Genomic DNA, 16,941 nt, shown 5'->3' with positions numbered 1-16,941 from the left:
CAGGCCTCACTGCTGAAACTGCTTGTTGTAACTGAAAACCAGCTTTATCTACCACGTCCAGGATAACTTGTTACAACTTTAGGAGTAACTTTTCCGCTATCATTGCCCCCACTTGAAGCTTGCAAGCTCACCAAATCTTTACTTGTACCAATGAACTATTTCGAAGAGCAATACCTAACATTTACATTTTTCACAAAACCTTTAACCCTCTCTGTTCTTCAGTCATAAAGACCACCCAGTCAGCATGTATACCCCAAATTGCAATTATTTTTCCCCAGATAAAACATGAAAATTAGAGAGTCATCATCACATTTTTCTTTTGTCTTTGACACTGCATCATTAGGAAAATTTCTCCTTAGCCCTCATGTTTGATGCAGCCGTCAACAGATAGCTGAACTGAACTGAAGTGCAGCAGCTGATGCTTTAGAACCCACTCCCTTCGAGGGCAAAATGAGGGCTAATGTGTCATTTGTGTGCTCCTGGCCTTCTCTTCCTTCATATTTTAATTTTCCCAGTCTTGGGTATTTTTTGCTATTTTAATGGCAACAGAAACATGCATTTCTACCATTTGTTCTCTATTCATGGAAAATTATACAGTACAGTATTTAGTTTACCTCTATTCTTCTTCTTCGCCTTTCATGCAAATACAACATAGGTCCTCCTCCAAAAGAAATGTAGTCTGTTTCTCTTATTGGCATGCCATCCTTCTCTTTCTGTTTCTCACCCTCAATTGTCTGCAAGAGAAAAATACCCGTATTTTTTTCCTGAGACTGTGTTTCCTACCAAAGCCTTTTCCTTATGCCAAATTCTGAAGCCTTTTCAGACTCTTACAGCAAATTTTCCCTCTGCCTAGGAGCAACTTTAATTTCAAGAGCAAAGCTGATGTAGCCACAGAGCTTTTTAATCTCACTGGCCTTTAATTTAAGAATAATTTTATTGTCCAACCGCCGCCCCGTGGGGCTTCCTGCCCCCACCCAGGGGGCGTCGCCGCCGCCGTCGCCGCGGCCCGCAAGGCGCCCTCCTTCCCTCCCGCCTGCCGGGTGCGCTGGCGGCGGGGCGGCCCCGGGGGCCCCGCTGCAGCCGAGGCCATGTTCCCGGTGTTCCCTTGCACGCTGCTGGCCCCCCACCCTTCCCCGTGCTGGGCCTGGACTCCGGGGGGTGGGCGGCCTCATAAACTCCTTCCCGCCACCTCAGGGTCACGCCCAGAACCCTCTGCAGGTCGGGGCTGAGCTCCAGTCCCGCTTCTTTGCCTCCCAGGGCTGCGCCCAGAGGCCATTCCAGGCCGCGCCGGCGCCCCCGCCCCCGCCCTAGGCCCGGCGGCCGAGCCCCTCCAGGCGGACTTGCTCCCCGTGCTCGCCGCTGCCCAGGAGTCCTCCACGGGGGACGCAGCGGCCCCGAAGCAGCCCCCGGCGCCCCCTCCGCCACCTCCACCCGTGTCGGCGCCTGCGGCCGAGGCCGCGCCCCCCGCCTCCGCCGCCCCCATCGCCGCCCCAACCCCGACGGTCGCCCCAGTCGCGCCTGCCTTGGAGAAGAAGACAAAGGGCAAGGGGCCCTACATCTGCGCTCTGTGCGCCAAGGAGTTCAAGAAGGGCCACAACCTCCGGAGGCACGAAGCCATCCACGCGGGAGCCAAGGCCGGCCGGGTCCCCTCGGGTGCTATGAAGACGCCCACCATGGTGCCCCGGAGCCTCCTGAGCGTGCCCCAGCTGGGCGGAGCCGGCGGGGGAGGGGGAGAAGCGGGGGCCGGCGGCGGCGTGGTGACCACGACCGCCTCGGGGAAGCGCATCCGGAAGAACCACGCCTGCGAGATGTGCGGCGAGGCCTTCCGCGACGTCCACCGCCCGAACCCACACAGGCTGTCGCACTCGGACGAGGAGCCCCACCAGGGCCCGGTGTGCCAGCAGGGCTCCCAGCGCAAGGACCGCATGAGCTGCCACGTGGGCTCCCGTGACTGGCGCTGTACACAAGCCCCGCCACTGCTCCCGCCGTGGCAAGAGCTTCTCCCGGCCGCATCACCTCCACAGTCACGTCAGACGAGTGCACTCGACAGAACGGCCCTTCAAATGTGAGGCATGGGAGGCGGCTTTCGCCACGAAGGATCGGCTGCGGGCGCACACGGTGCGACACGAGGAGAAGGTGCCATGTCACGTGTGTGGCAAGATGCTGAGCTCGGCTTATGTTTCGGACCACATGAAGGTGCACAGCCAGGGCCCTCACCACGTCTGTGAGCTCTGCAGCAAAGGCGTCACCACGGCAGCATGCCGGCGCATCCACGCGGTGAAGGACCACGGGCACCAGGCCCCGCGGGCTGACCGCATCCTGTGCAAGCTGTGCAGCGTGCACTGCAAGACCCCTGCCCAGCTGGCCGGCCACATGCAGACCCATCTGGGGGGGGCGCCCCCCGTCCCAGGAGACGCTCCCCAGCCACAGCCCACGTGCTGAGGGGGACCCCGCACCCACCAGGTACAGGTGAGGTTTGTCCAATGGCGGCGGCGGCGGCAGCGACAGCAGCAGTAGCAGCTCCTCCCACAGCTGTGGGCTCCCTCTCGGGGGCAGACGGGGTGCCTGTGAGCTCTCAGCCACTTCCCTCCCAGCCCTGGTGAGCTCCAAGTTGGTTGACGGGGAGAGGGGAGAATGGAGTAGAGTCCCTTGGTGCAGGCTCCTCCCCCCTCTCTTTTCCCACCAACTCCTCACTACTTCCCCACCAACCAAGGAGCCTCCGGAAGGAAAGGAGGAAGAAAGGTTTTAGGGAAATTCGCTAGGTTTTAACGATTTGTTTCTCCTGCTCTTCTCTTCTGTCAGACCTGACCCCACGCAAACCTGTCCTCTCAGTTGTGTTGAAGTCCCCTGGACAGTGGGCAGGGGTGGCAGAGGACAGGAGCAGCCACTGCCCGTACCCCCGCTCCTCTCTGTAAGCCCGTGCCCTGTCCTCCCAGGGACTTGTGAGCCTCTTCCCTCAATGGTTCTCTTCCCCTCCTTCCAATCCTCTCCCCCTGCTGTCTGCTGCCCCTCACTGGGGAGTTGGTGCTTTCTTTTCCTTTTTTTTTTTTTTTTTTTTTCTTACAGGGGGAGGGAGGAGAGGAAGGAGGGAGATCAGAGCTTCTGTCCCAGAGAGGGAAAGCGGTGAAGTTTGAGGAGGCGCAGAAGCAGGGCCCGCAAAGGTTGTACCTTCATAAGGTGGTAGGGAGTTTGGGGTCAGGCCCTGAACGTTGTCCTACTTGAGAATCTGTCAAAAAAAAAGTTCAGGGGAGCAGAAGGAGGAGCCAGGAGGGCCAGAGGCAGAGGAGAGATGGAGTTTTAGGGGCCAGGGTGAGCGAGGGGTGCAGGGCCTAGAGGTGCTTCCTGGGGGTGGGGGAATGCAGCCAGTGTCCCCCTCCCCTCTTCCACCCCAGCTCCAGCCCTGGTCTGGTCTTTTCATCCCTCTTCCCCACGACAGAAGAAGCTGTGGCCCTGGCCATGTCATCGTGTTCCTGTGTCCCCTGCATGTACCCCACCCTCTGCCCCCGTCTTTTGCGCGGACCCCATTACAATAAATTTTAAATAAAATCCAAAAAAAAAGAATAATTTTATTGAGACTTTCCCAAGATGAAATATATCCTTTAGAATGAAGCCCCCTATTTTTTGTTATCTATGCATGGAGAAAATATTTTATACCACTGTTAAAAAACCTGATGTATGATTTCAAAGCACAATTATAATCTGTTCCAAATTCAAAAGATGGGATGGGAGATAAGAAATATGGCATAACAGGGAATGCCCTAGGCTTGGATGCAGTTCACAGCAAAGTAAAGAGAAGCTTCCTTTGGCATGATCAGTCATAAAATCATCATTGTCTTAAGACCCTGTATATACCCACTTCCTAAGTTTTAAAAGAGCCTTCCCTATCCCTAAGGAAGCCATATGATTTCCATGTTAGTTTCTTACCAGCACGGTATATAATTAACCACAGTCAAATATTCCTAGAATACCTTCCCTGATTATAAGGGGAGAAAATGTGTTCTTAGCCAATACCATATTTCTGATAATTTATGGCACTTTTAGACAACTTCCTGGGTACCCAAAATAATTATTTACGACTTACACCCGCTTTGTTCACATTTAATGCAACTAGAGATCAAAGCAGAGGAGGAGGCCTGTTCCAGTCAGTCTGAAACACCAATTGCCACCAGTTGGTAATTTTCTGCCAAAATTAGAGAGCAGGCGTCCCCAAACTGCGGCCCCCTGAGGCCATTTATCCGGCCCCCCCCACCGCTGCACTTCAGGAAGGGGCACCTCTTTCATTGGTGGTCAGTGATAGGAGCACAGTATGTGGCAGCCCTGCAACAGTCTGAGGGACAGTGAACTGGCCCCCTGTGTAAAAAGTTTGGAGACGCCTGTTCTAGAGTATCATAATACATTAAACATTGGAATGGGATGATACTAAATAAGATACATTGCAGGCATCTGTCTCTTTCATTCCACTACCACTCCAAATGGAAAAGTATTGAAGTTTTAGGTGAGGTTGATAGATTGACCTGGAAATCCCCCCATCCATGGATGCCTAAACCATTTAAATAACTACCACTCTTCCTGTAATTTATCTTAGAGATAATTCTGTGAGCCTCCATGTCTTCATTAGCTGTAGTCAGATGGAGGTCTTAGAATAGTTTCTGGCTCTGGGAAGGTTCTTCTCCATCCCCTTGACCCTTGACACTTGTAGCCTCTCAACCATATTACTTGTTTATTTATTTATTTTTGCCTTGGAATTATCAGAACTAATCAAATAATGCCATTTTTCTCTGCTAATATTTACTGCCATAGAAAGGATCAACTTCTGGAATGAGTGAAGACCTCAGTGGTAGACTAGTCTTTTGCAAAACAATGAAAATGCTGGGAAAGCGACTAAAGTTACCCATTTTTGAAATCTTAAAATTAAACAAAGCCACAGAACATACTGAAAACACAAATGCGAGAAAAAATACTGGACCCGAGCAAGACAGTGGGATTGACATTTTAACGTGTGGCCATTTTCATCACTGCTTCCCCAGCTCAGTGGCCTGCTAGCCAGATGGAAAACAAGCAATCTCATAGCTAACAGAGAGGACACCTGTTTGGTACTCCATTAAAAGCGGTATTTCTGCAGCATAGTCATTATTTTGTTTCAACTTCCAGCTACTCAAAAAATCTTTATTCCTGGGGTGTTGAGGCTATTTGACTTAACTTAGACTCCAGCTCAGCTGAAAGTCTAAAGCACTACCTCCAGGGCATTACCCAAACAATAGCAATTTACTGACAACCTTGCAGCTGCTGTAAGCTGTGAAGTCAGTTGGTGCAAACAAAAGCCTGGGCATGATTTAAAAGCAGCCCCTGGAAACCGAGGTGAGTATAGGGAAGTTTTAAAAACTTCAACATATTCCTGGGAATTTAAAAGGATATTTGCATGTGCAAGGTTGTCTATATGCCCAGAAAAGACCTGGGAAAGGAAGAGCCTGTCATCACCCCTGCCTGAACATGGGGTCGAAGAATTGAAAATTAGGTGAGCGTAAGGGTGGCTGAGAGAAAGGAGAATTGACCCAAAGTCAGACAAGCAAGTTTTATTAACCTGTCCGGCTGCTCCGTAACCATCAGAGGAGGCAGCCCTGAGCTTACAAAATGAAGGGCTTATATGGGGTGAGAGGGGCATAAGGGAGTTTCAGGACTGAGGTCATTTATCCTCTGGTAACAGGCACAGAAATAGTTTGTCAACTTGTAACATCCTGTGACTTCTGTGGCAGCAGTTTAAAAAAAAAATAGAGAAACCAGGATTTTTTACAGATCTGTATCAAACAGGAATTCACAAGCACGGATAACAAACATTTGTTTTCCCTGTCCTCCCTGGAGCTGCTGGATAGGCTGTGATCAGGCTTTGCTTAATTGTAGCTCGTCTGGCAGCCTTGATGTGGCGCCTAGGTAGGGGTTAAGAACGCAGCTGCAGAGCAAGCAGAGTCGGGGGACGGGTCAGCTTAGGCAGAGGGGGTTTTCTGAGGCAGCTTGTCCCTCACAGTGAGCACTCATAGTACCTGGTTTGACGTCCTATTGCTGAAAGAGGCACTGAAGAGACAGAAAACAGAGTCCTGAATCGCCGACGACACTCCTCCCCGATCCCTAGCCGTGGCAGCGTGTTGCCGAGAGCATTTCTGGGTGCTGGGGGAGGGAGAATAGGGCACCTGTGAGGTGTTGAAATCAGTGCTGTCTTGTTAGAGCAGAAAGGAAAACCGGGCCAAACTCAGCTGACACCCACCCACGAAGGGAGCACGTAAATCAGCCCTATCCAGAGCAGAATCACCTGCCAGCAGACAGACCATGAGTTCCCACAAGCTTCCCACTGAAGGCTACAGTGTTCTGTGTCTCCAAGTGAACCTGAAAGGCAGTCTAGACGGCAACTCCTAGTGAGGAAGGGGAACTTTAATCCTCTTAAGCTTCTAAGACCCCTTCCCCCTAGACCTCTACATTGCATTCCAATAGGAGAAGTAAAGGCTGCCAGACCGGGTGCCACCTTAAGCACACTCCTGTAGATCGTGGGCACGATATGGAGGAATCTTTCTGGAAGGCATTGTTTTTGCTTAAACATGATCAAACCCCCACCTAGTCACATACTCCGTGCCTGCTTTATGGATCAAGACCCTTTCACATGTGATTTCTGAATTGTAAGCCTTTAAAAGGACACGGATTTTCTTTGTCGAGGAGCTCTATTGTTAAGGTATTTTCACCTGTCGCAGCTCCCAGCCGAATAAATCACCACTTCCCTCCCTGTTCGGTGTTTCAGAGGCTTGTTTGCGGCGGCTCCTGCTTCATTTCGGTTCCCTGACCGAGAAGCGAGTTTCGGTTGGCACGTGGCTGGGGCAGCCTCTCAGGTGGTTTTGCCCGCCCTGCAGAGCATCCCTGCGGGGGACTCCAGCCCACCTGGGTGACGCGAGTCCTGAGAGCGCTCCCAGGTAGGCATTGGCCCTGGTGGAACGCCTTGAAAGAGCAAAAGCAGGGTAGGCCCCCGCAGTGTGGATCCACCCAGTGGCTGACCACGGAGAAGGAACACCTGCCTGAAGTGTCCAGATGACAGAAACACGGTAGGACCACTCCTGGGAAACTCGCCCACCTCCTTTAGGTGGAAGCGTGGCCTGATCACCCACATGTGCCGGATTTGGCACTCTTGAACTCGGTGCTCGCTCGCTCGCACTCTCTTTCTCTTTCTGTGTCTCTCTCTAACTAACCTTGGAAGTCTGGCTTTTGGTTTCAATTTGTGTGGTGCGAGGTGTGTCACTATGTGAGTGATTGGAGGGGTCCAATTGGACTAACCAGTCCAGTCGTGAAATGCGAAAGTGGCTGGTCCATTAGAGAGGGCCATAAGCTCCGAGCATATTGTGGGGCCAGCCGGCATTAGGGTCCATCTGCATATGGCTAGAAGGAGGTGCCCTCACAATCTAGGTATTGGGGGGGGGGGATTAACGAACTCTCCAATGCCAAGCGGTGTCTGAAACACTCCCAAGGTGGAGATGGTCCTACCAGCCTTAACTGAAACTGAAAGAATGTGTCTGGCAGTACAGAGGGCGGGAAAAACTGAATGTGGAGTAAAACACTGTTTACTGCCTGTGAATACTGTTTTCTGTGCAAAACATGAGTCACACTCATAGCAAAACTATGCAGAAAAATTTCAAGAAGGGATTTAGTGGGGATTATGGAATGACTGTGATACCAGGAAAGCTGAGGACCTTATGTGAGGTAGACTGGCCAGCATATGGGGTGGATTGGTCCTCAGAGGGTAGCCTAGACAGGTCTCTTATCTCCAAAGTATGGCATAAGGTCACATGCAAGCCAGGACACCCTGATCCATTTCTGTACATAGGCAGGGCTGCAGCTAATTCTAAACCCTCCGCAGTGGCTAAGAGGACAGGCAGCAACCGTACCGATGGCAAAGAGGCAGGCAGGTAGGGGAAAACCCACTCCACCTGCCGAGGGACGCAGACTCCTAAGGTCCTGACAGATCCAACAGCGGAAGAGCTTTTGTTGATGAAACTTCCTCCTTCTCCTCAGGAGGAAGGAGTCCTTGCCCCTGGGCCTGAAACGTCAGCATCCCTGCCAGAACTGCACACCCCTAAACCACCCAGGTTAGACAAGAAAGAATGCGGAGAGACTTCTCCCATAGCTGCCTGCCTCTCGGGAGGAACTCCCCCTCTAGCAGCCCATCTGCCACCTAAGGCAGGGCTGCAGATGCCTTTAAGAGAACAGAGGTATATGGGAGTGAATGAGGATGGCCACATCTTATCAACCGGAATTTTGGAAAAGCAGGCTTTTTGCCTACCACGGACCTGTTCCTGGGAGGCCATGAGATTATACATCAATTCTTGCACTTGCTGGACTGTCCCCTACCCCTCCTGGGGAGAGACTTGCTGAGCAAACTATGAGCTACTGTCACCTTTAGTGATAAGGGCTCCCTGCAGCTAAAACTGCCTTGGGCAGCGATTATCATGGCTCTCGCAGTCCCTTGGGAGCAGGAGTGGAGACTCTTCCTGACTGAACCAGGATGAGAACTAACCCCTGCTCTAGCCAAACGGTGGCCTAAGGTCTGGGCAGAGGAAAGCCTGCTAGGACTGGCAAGCAACCAGCCCCCTGTGCTCACTGAAGTCAAGCCTGGGGCTCAGCCAGTTAGGCAAAAGCAACGTCCAGTTCCCCTAGAAGGCATTCAGGTCCATCTAAAACGCTTAAAGGCCTATGGAATTCTAGTTCCTCACCAGTCTCCATGGAACACCCGCCTCTTGCCTATTCCTCAACCAGGGACCAAAGACTACAGGCCAGTGCAGGACTCGCGTTTGGTTAATCAGGCCACTGTGACTTTACACCCAACTGTACCCAACCCATACACGCTGCTGAGATTTTGCCAGTGGAGGATAGTTGGTTCACCTGCTTGGACTTAAAGGATGCTTTCTTTAGCATTAGACTGGCCTTGAAGAGCCAGAAACGATTAGCATTTCAATGGGAAAATCCAAAAACAGGTGTGACCACCCAGTACACCTGCACTCGGCTACCCCAGGGGTTCAATAATTCTCCCACCATCTTTGGGGAGGCGCTAGCCCTTGACACTCAGGAGTTTCCTGCGAAGGACTTAGGCTGCGTGTTGCTCCAGTATGCTGATGACCTTTTATTGGGACATCCCATGGCAGTCGGGTGCGCTAACGGAACAGATGCCTTACTTCAGCACCTGGACGACTGTGGGTATAAAGTGTCTAAAAAGAAAACCCAGATTTGCCAACAGCGAGTGCGATATCTGGGGTTTCCCATCTGGCAGGGAGAGCGCAGTCTAGGAGCAGAGAGGAAACAAGTCATTTGCAACCTGCCAGGACCCGAATTTAGAAGGCAGGAGAGAGAGTTCCTGGGAACCTTAGGTTTCTGTAGATTGTGAATTCCAAACTTTGCAGTACTGGCCAAACCCCTATATGAAGTTACTAAGCGGGGAGACAAGGAACCCTTTGAATGGGGATCTCAGCAGCAGCAGGTCTTTCAGGAACTGCAGGATAAACTTATGTCAGCCCCGGCTTTGGGGTTACCTGATTTAACAAAGCCCTTCACGTTGCATGTGTCAGAGAAAAAAATAGCAGCTGGAGTTCTGTCACAAACAGTGGGACCTGGCCCAGGCCTGTATCTTACCTCTCCAAGCAGCTAGATGGAGTTCCCAAGGGATTACCCCCATGTTTATTTACTAAGCAATACACCACAAGCACAGGCAACCAAAGCAAAATGTTTCACATCAAGTTAAAAACCTTCTGCACAAGGAAAGGTACAATGAACAAAGTAAAGAAACAACCCACAGAATGGGAGAATATATTTGCAAACTACCTATCTGTAAAGAATTAATAACCAGAATATATAAGGAGCTCAAACAACTCTATAGAAAGACATCTAACAATCCAATCAAAACTGAACATAAATAGCTCTTATTATTTTGAGATACGTTCCATCAATACCTAGTTTATTGAGAGTTTTTAGTATAAAGGGCTGTTGAATTTTGTCAAAAGCCTTCTCTGCATCTATTGAAATAATCACGTGGTTTTCGTCTTTGGATATGTTTATGTGTTTATGTGATGGGTTACATTTATAGATTTGCGTATGTTGAACCAGCCTTGCATCCCAGGGATAAAGCTGACTTGACCATGATGGATAAGCTTTTTGATGTGCTGTTGGATTTGGTTTGCCAGTATTTTACTGAGGATTTTTGCATCAATTTTCATCATGGATATTGGCCTGAAATTTTCTGTTTTAGTTGTGTATCTGCCAGGTTTTGGTATCAGGATGATGTTGGTCTCATAAAATGAGTTAGGGAGGATTCCATTTTTTTCTATTGTTTGGAATAGTTTCAGAAATTATGGCACCACTCCTCTTTGTACCTGTGGAAGAATTCGACTGTGAACCCATCTGGTCTTGGACTTTTTTGGTTTGTAGGCTATTAATTGCTGCCTCAATTTCAGACCTTGTTATTGGTCTATTCAGGGATTCAACTTCTTCCTGGTTTAGTCTTGGGAAGGTGTAAGTGTCCAGGAATGTATCCATTTCTTCTAGATTTACAGGTTTATTTGCATAGAGATGTTTATAGTATTCTCTGATGGTGGTTTGCATTTCTGTGGGATCGGTGGTGATATACCCTTTATTATTTTTTATTGCATCTATTTCATTCTTCTCTCTTTTCTTCTTTGTTAGTCTGGCAATCGATCTATTTTGTTGATCTTTTTAAAACCCAGTTCCTGGATTCATCGATTTTTTTGAAGGGTTTTTTGTGTTTCTGTCTCCTTCAGTTCTGCTCATGTTCTCACTCATAGTGGGTGTTGAACAATGAGAATACATGGACACAGAGAGGGGAACGTCACACACTGGGGCCTGTTGGGGGGTGGGGGCCTAGTGGAGAGATAGCAGGGGTGGGGTCGTAGGGGAGGGATAGCATTAAGAGAAATACCTAATGTAGATGACGGGGTGATGGATGCAGCAAACCACCATGGCACATGTATACCTATGTAATAAACCTACATGCTCTACATATGTACCCCAGAACTTAAAGTATAATTATAGTAAAGAAAAAACAAAAGGAAAACTATAAAAAAAGGATGAAAGTTTTGAATAGAGATTTCTCAAATGAAGACATACAAATGGTAAACAGGCATATGAAAATGTGTTGAATATCATTGATCATCAGAGAAATGCAAATCAAAACTACAATGAGATATCATCTCACCTACCTCAATTAAAATGGCTTATATCCAGAAGACAGGCAATAATGAATGCTGGAGAGGATGTGGAGAACAGATGACCATTGTATGCTGTCAATGGGAATGTAAATTAATTCAGCCACTATGGAGAGAAGCTTAGAGATTCCTCAAAAAATAAAGAATAAAAATAGAGCTACCATATGATCGAGCAATCCCTCTACTGGGTATGTACTCAAAAGAAGGGAAATCAGTATATCAGAAACATATCTGCGTGCTCATGTTTATTGCAGCATTGTTCACAATAGCAAAGATTGGGAAGCAACCTAAATGTCTATAGCAGATGGATGGGTAAAGAAAACGTGGTATATATTCACAATGGAGTATTTACTATTCAGCCAATAAATAAATAAATAAATAAGTTCTAGTCACTTGCAACAATATGGATGTAACAGATTATTATGATAAGTAAAATAAGCTTGACACAGAAAGACAAACATTGTATGTTCTCACTTATTTGTGGGATCTGAAAGTCAAAACAACTGAACTCATGAACATAGAGACATTTCTATAAATGTCTATATATAGGATATTTATTAACTTATTTGTGGAATCTGAAAGTCAAAACAATTGAACTCATTGACATGGAGAGTAAGAATGGTTATCAGAGACTGGGATGTGTAGAGGGGACCTGGGGAAGAGGTAAGGATGGTTAATGGGTTCAAAAAGTTAGAATGAATAAGACCTCCTATTTTATACCACAGCAGGTTGACTATGGTCAATAATAACTGTACATTTGAAATAAACAGTATAATTGGATTGTTTTAACTCAAAGGATATATGCTTGAGGGGATGAATACCCAAGTCTCCATGATGTGATTATTTCACATTGAATGCCTGGATCAAAATATCTCATGTACCCAATAAATATATACACTTGCCAAATTCTCTGTATATATCAAGAATTCAAGGCCAGAGGCTAATGAAGCACTGGTGAAGGGTCTCTTGAAAACCCTGTAGAAACTGATTGAGTATCTGAGTTCTCCCTCCCTGATGAAATTGATAAAAATAGTATGGAGAGCATTATGTTTTCTACACATAAATTTCTAGTTGGCAATGAAATGACATTAGCTGACCTGCTGCCCAACTGCATATTGTCAACATGGTGGCCAAGAAATATTACAACTTTGATATTCCAAAAAGAATGGCTGGCATATGGAGCTACCTAACTAATGCATGAAGACAGGGATGAGTTTACCAATACCTGTCCCATGATAAGAAACTTGAAATAGCCCATAGTGATATATCCAAAAAACTCGCCAAGTAAAACCACATTTATGATAAAGGTATCTTTATGTCTTCCCCTAATATGCTTCCCCTAACAGACTCCTCCTTCTTCTACACAGTAGAAATTCTACTTTGCATGAACATGTAGTTATTCAAGATTAGGGTCAAAGATAGACAAGCATGGGTTAGTAGTTATCTTAAAGTTTATACTCTTAAGCCATATTACTTTAAAATCCTTTTACCCTGTCTATTCCTCATACCCATGTCACCCTCTCCTCAAATCTGGAGACACCACATCACAAACTTTTCACTTTAGAGGTAATCTGCCATCTCTTGGGAGCCCTCAGCATTGTGCCCATTAACAGACTGGGCAGAACTTTTCAGGTGCAATGTTTAATATTAAAGTAGTTGCCATGACTTCATCAGGCAGCCCCAAACATTGCATAATGCATGGTTTAAAAAATTACATAATTTTTAGTATTTTGTACAATTTAGTAAAAGTATATAAAAGGATTGCTACTATATCAAAAATACTGTTTCCATTTAGTTTATCCTGGATATTTACTTAAGAATATTACCACCAGGGAAGAAAGCCTTCTACGAAGTTATTACAGACTTCGTTATTTTGCTTTGTAGATAAATTTTTACTTTTGCCTAAAAGCATTTATTCTTCATATTAACTGTAGCATTTGACACAATGTAGATGCTAAAAGTTTGGAGGAAGGGAGGCCCTCCTCAAGCATTTTATCCTTATAAGAGAAACTGATGCGTACCTGCACGTCATACTCTCTTTAAATGTGTTTATAAGACGTATTTTGCCCTGTGCCATTCATTTGGAACATTATTGCTTTCTTCCTTTAGCTTACATAGTTCATTTTTAGGTAATCATAGAGCTTGCTATTTGTAGATCTCTTAAGCAATACTACATAAACTAATATTTGGTTGATTTGGCTATAGCAGTAAAATGATTAGTGTTGTAAAAGTTAACATTTACAGAAATTAACATAAGCAACGACTAGTGGGTTTGCCAAAATATCAAGTAAATTTTTGTTTTGAAAGCATATTTAATGCAGACGCAGATTACCAACAGAGTACCAACTCTCTCACCCCGTTTACCTTGTATCACAAGAGGATTGTTCATTCTTTTTGGACTAAATTATAGTTAAGGCAAGTGTGTATTTACTGCAGTTTGGCCTGATCTCACTTGAACTTCCTTGAGTGAAATTCGTCTGTACCCATGCTGAGGAATAGCACTCTGCATCTTTTTATTTTGGTTTTAAGGGCTTTTTGTTTTGTTTTAAAATTGAACTCCTAAATAAGAAAGTATTTATCCTCTAACAAGGGAGGATGAAGTTAAAATAAAACTTCGCTATGTATTTATTGTTTATATTTTTAAAAAATCAAATTTTCTAAGTACTACTCCAAAGACTATGGTTGTGACTACGATACATTCTTACTATTTTTTGATACCTAAGTATAGGAAGCACTATTTCTCATAGGCTGTTTTTTGACATTTTAAGTGTATTACTTTGAGATTACAATGTTTCCTCCCTTTGACAGGCTAACACTTAGTAAGCACTGGCTTTGTGGAAGCGGCTTTTTATAAGCTTCATTTTTTGAACCTATCAGTAATTAGCTTAATATAGAAAGATACAAAAAGCTTAGTATTGTATCCATTTGGCTCAAGGAGATTCCCTTGCCTTATCTTTCTTAAAACTCCTTGGAGGCGGAGGCAGACAGATCACAAGGTCAACAGCTCCAGATCGTCTTGGCCAACATGGTGAAACCCCATCTCTACTAAAAATACAAAAACTACCTGAGCACAGTGGCATGCACTGGAGTCCCAACTACTTGGGAGGCTGAGGCAGGAAAATCGCTTGAATCTGGGAGGTGGAGGTTGCAGTGAGCCAAGATCGCATGGCTGCACTCCAGCCTGGTGATTAAGATAAAGACTCCGTCTCAAAAAAACAAAACCAAACAAAACAAGCTTTCCTTATTGCTGATCAAAGTTTGAGCACCCATCTTTTTGTAATAAAATATTGGATGATGATTTATCTGGTTCAAGGAAGAAGCACTATACAGTTAACTATTGAGATATTCTTTTGCAGTAGCTTTAGTGAGTGAGACTGTCCCATCTGTACAGTACATAGGCAGGCATTATTGCTCTTCACCTACTGTCAAAATACTGGCAACTTGACATTCATTCCGGTCATATTGAATCTTGCTTTATAGCTGAACATACAAAAAAGATTCAAGAGGTTTGTTCTTTCCAGTGAATGGTGGACCACGTAGTGCAGAGCATGAGGGCTGCGAGAGGAAAGAGCTTCATTCTTCAAAATAGAGTGATAAAAAACACATTCTGAAATCGAAAGTATTTTCATTTTTATTTATTCTCTTCATTGTTTTTTATTTATCCAGTGATTACACTTGGCCATGTATCTAGATGTTCAAGGAAGGCAGGTCTATTATGATTATGATTAAGAATTAAGAATTAAGAAATAAGAATTATTTTTTCTCTGTAGAAAGACAGATATCTATCAGGGAAGTTAGGCAAATACAATGAAGACTGGCAAGGGACAAATGCTAGTAAAAGGCATGATCCCACAACATGCTTTTACCCCAGTATATGTTTGTTGAAAAATCGTAGCTTAAAATCTTAAAATCCCAAAATTTGGGGCATAAAAGTTTTTATGGTAGGCAGTTCATGTAGTGTATGAATTAACACAGTGGAAAATATCTGATTTTATTTTTACAATTAACAAATAATTCCCTTTCATTTAAACACCTTGTTTTGTTTTACTTCAATTAGGAGATTGGAGTCTGAATGGTAAATCTTGTTTTCCAAGGGATTCGGATAAATTTTTGTATTCAACAGTTGAAAAGTACTCTACTGTTTCAGTTGACAAAACTTCCTTTTTTTGTCGTAGATGTGAATTTTCTATACAGATCAATTGTCTTCCTGCACTAGGACTGTTAACTTCTGTGAAAAAGCTCAAATAAAATTTTATTTCTTGGTCATTCTGGCCTTAAAAATTTATCTTTAAGCCCTTGAGTAATCTATGTACAGTTAAGAGATTTCTGACATTTATTCTTACACTAAGTGAATCAACCCTAGGATTTAGGCATGTTAATTTTACTCGTGTTTTGTTTTTAATCTCTACAGAGTTACGTGTAGATAGCTTTTATTTCTGTGCACTTAAAAATCCCATTTAGAAATGTATATCAAAACATTTTGATACACACTTCATCAAGTTTATTGACTTACCAATTTCTTACGTCAATTGGAATTAAGTATTAAATTCAAAAAGAAGGGAGCATTCACTGTTGATATATATGGGCTTTTAGAAACTCCATCTTTTATAAAGAATCAAGGTTTGGACAACACAAATTATGCATAATAATAATAAAAGTTATTATTTTTTTGAGACAAAGTCTCACTCTGTCACCCAGGCTGGCGTGCAATGGCACAATCTCAGCTCACTGCAACCTCTGCCTCCCAGGTTCAAGGAATTCTCCTGCCTCAGCCTCCCAAGTATCTGGGACTACAGGTGCCTGCCATCACTCTCGGCTAATTTTTTGAATTTTTAGTAGAGACATGGTTTCACCATTTTAACCAAGATGGTCTCTATCTCCTGACCTCGTGATCTGTCCATCTTGGCCTCCCACAGTGCTGGGATTACAGGCATGGGCCACCATGCCTGGCCACAAATTATATTTTTATCATGGAAAAAATATCAACTCCTCAAGTCATGATGTTGTACAGAATTGAAGTATTTTCTTTAGAATTTCTTGTAGATGCAAAGGAAAACTTATTATAGAATACACGTATTTTATTTTCTCTTTGGAACATCAACATGAATATATTGTTAGCAGCTATTATGTTAAAAAATATATTTTCACTATGTTAAAAAGCCCCAGAAATATATATGAGTGAATTTGTACACTGCAGTGTTCTTTATAATTGCGAAACATTGGAGGAGTATTGTTTTAATTACACAAAGAAACTAAATGCCCATATATAGGAGAGTGATTGAATAGACCTGCATTTAATGTAGTATTGCACCTATAAAAAAGAATAAGGAAGATCTCTATGAACAGATACCAAGTGATTCCTGTGATATGATATCAAGTGAAGAAAGTAAAGTACACAATATTATTGAAGGCTACCCTTCATGTAAGAAAAGGGTAGAATAACATGTATATGTACCTGTTCATTTCTGTAAAGAAATGCAAGAACTATAAACCAGAAACTAAAAAGAATAGTTACCTATGGAGGGCAGGTGTTAAGGGGATGGGAAAAAGGAATAAACAGGAAAGGGTAGTGCCAATTTTTGGAATATAGCTTGTTTCATAGCTCTGATTCTTAAAACTTATGTAAAGTTTCACATATTATAAAATATCCCAAAACATATAAACAGTTAAGATCAGCCAGGATGGAGAAGGAAAGACT

At 44.7% G+C, this 16,941-nt stretch overlaps 1 pseudogene; it reads left to right on the top strand.

Annotated features, from left to right (window-relative positions):
• Window positions 1-1,088: 1,088 nt before the first annotated feature.
• On the top strand, window positions 1,089-2,544 carry LOC101043788 (myc-associated zinc finger protein pseudogene; annotated as a pseudogene).
• Window positions 2,545-16,941: the final 14,397 nt, after the last annotated feature.

Source organism: Saimiri boliviensis, chromosome 14 (genome assembly GCF_048565385.1).
Source record: "Saimiri boliviensis isolate mSaiBol1 chromosome 14, mSaiBol1.pri, whole genome shotgun sequence".
In the NCBI taxonomy this organism is placed as follows: domain Eukaryota; kingdom Metazoa; phylum Chordata; class Mammalia; order Primates; family Cebidae; genus Saimiri; species Saimiri boliviensis.
Note: the sequence above shows the minus strand (reverse complement) of the source record. Positions and strands in the feature narration are given on the sequence as shown.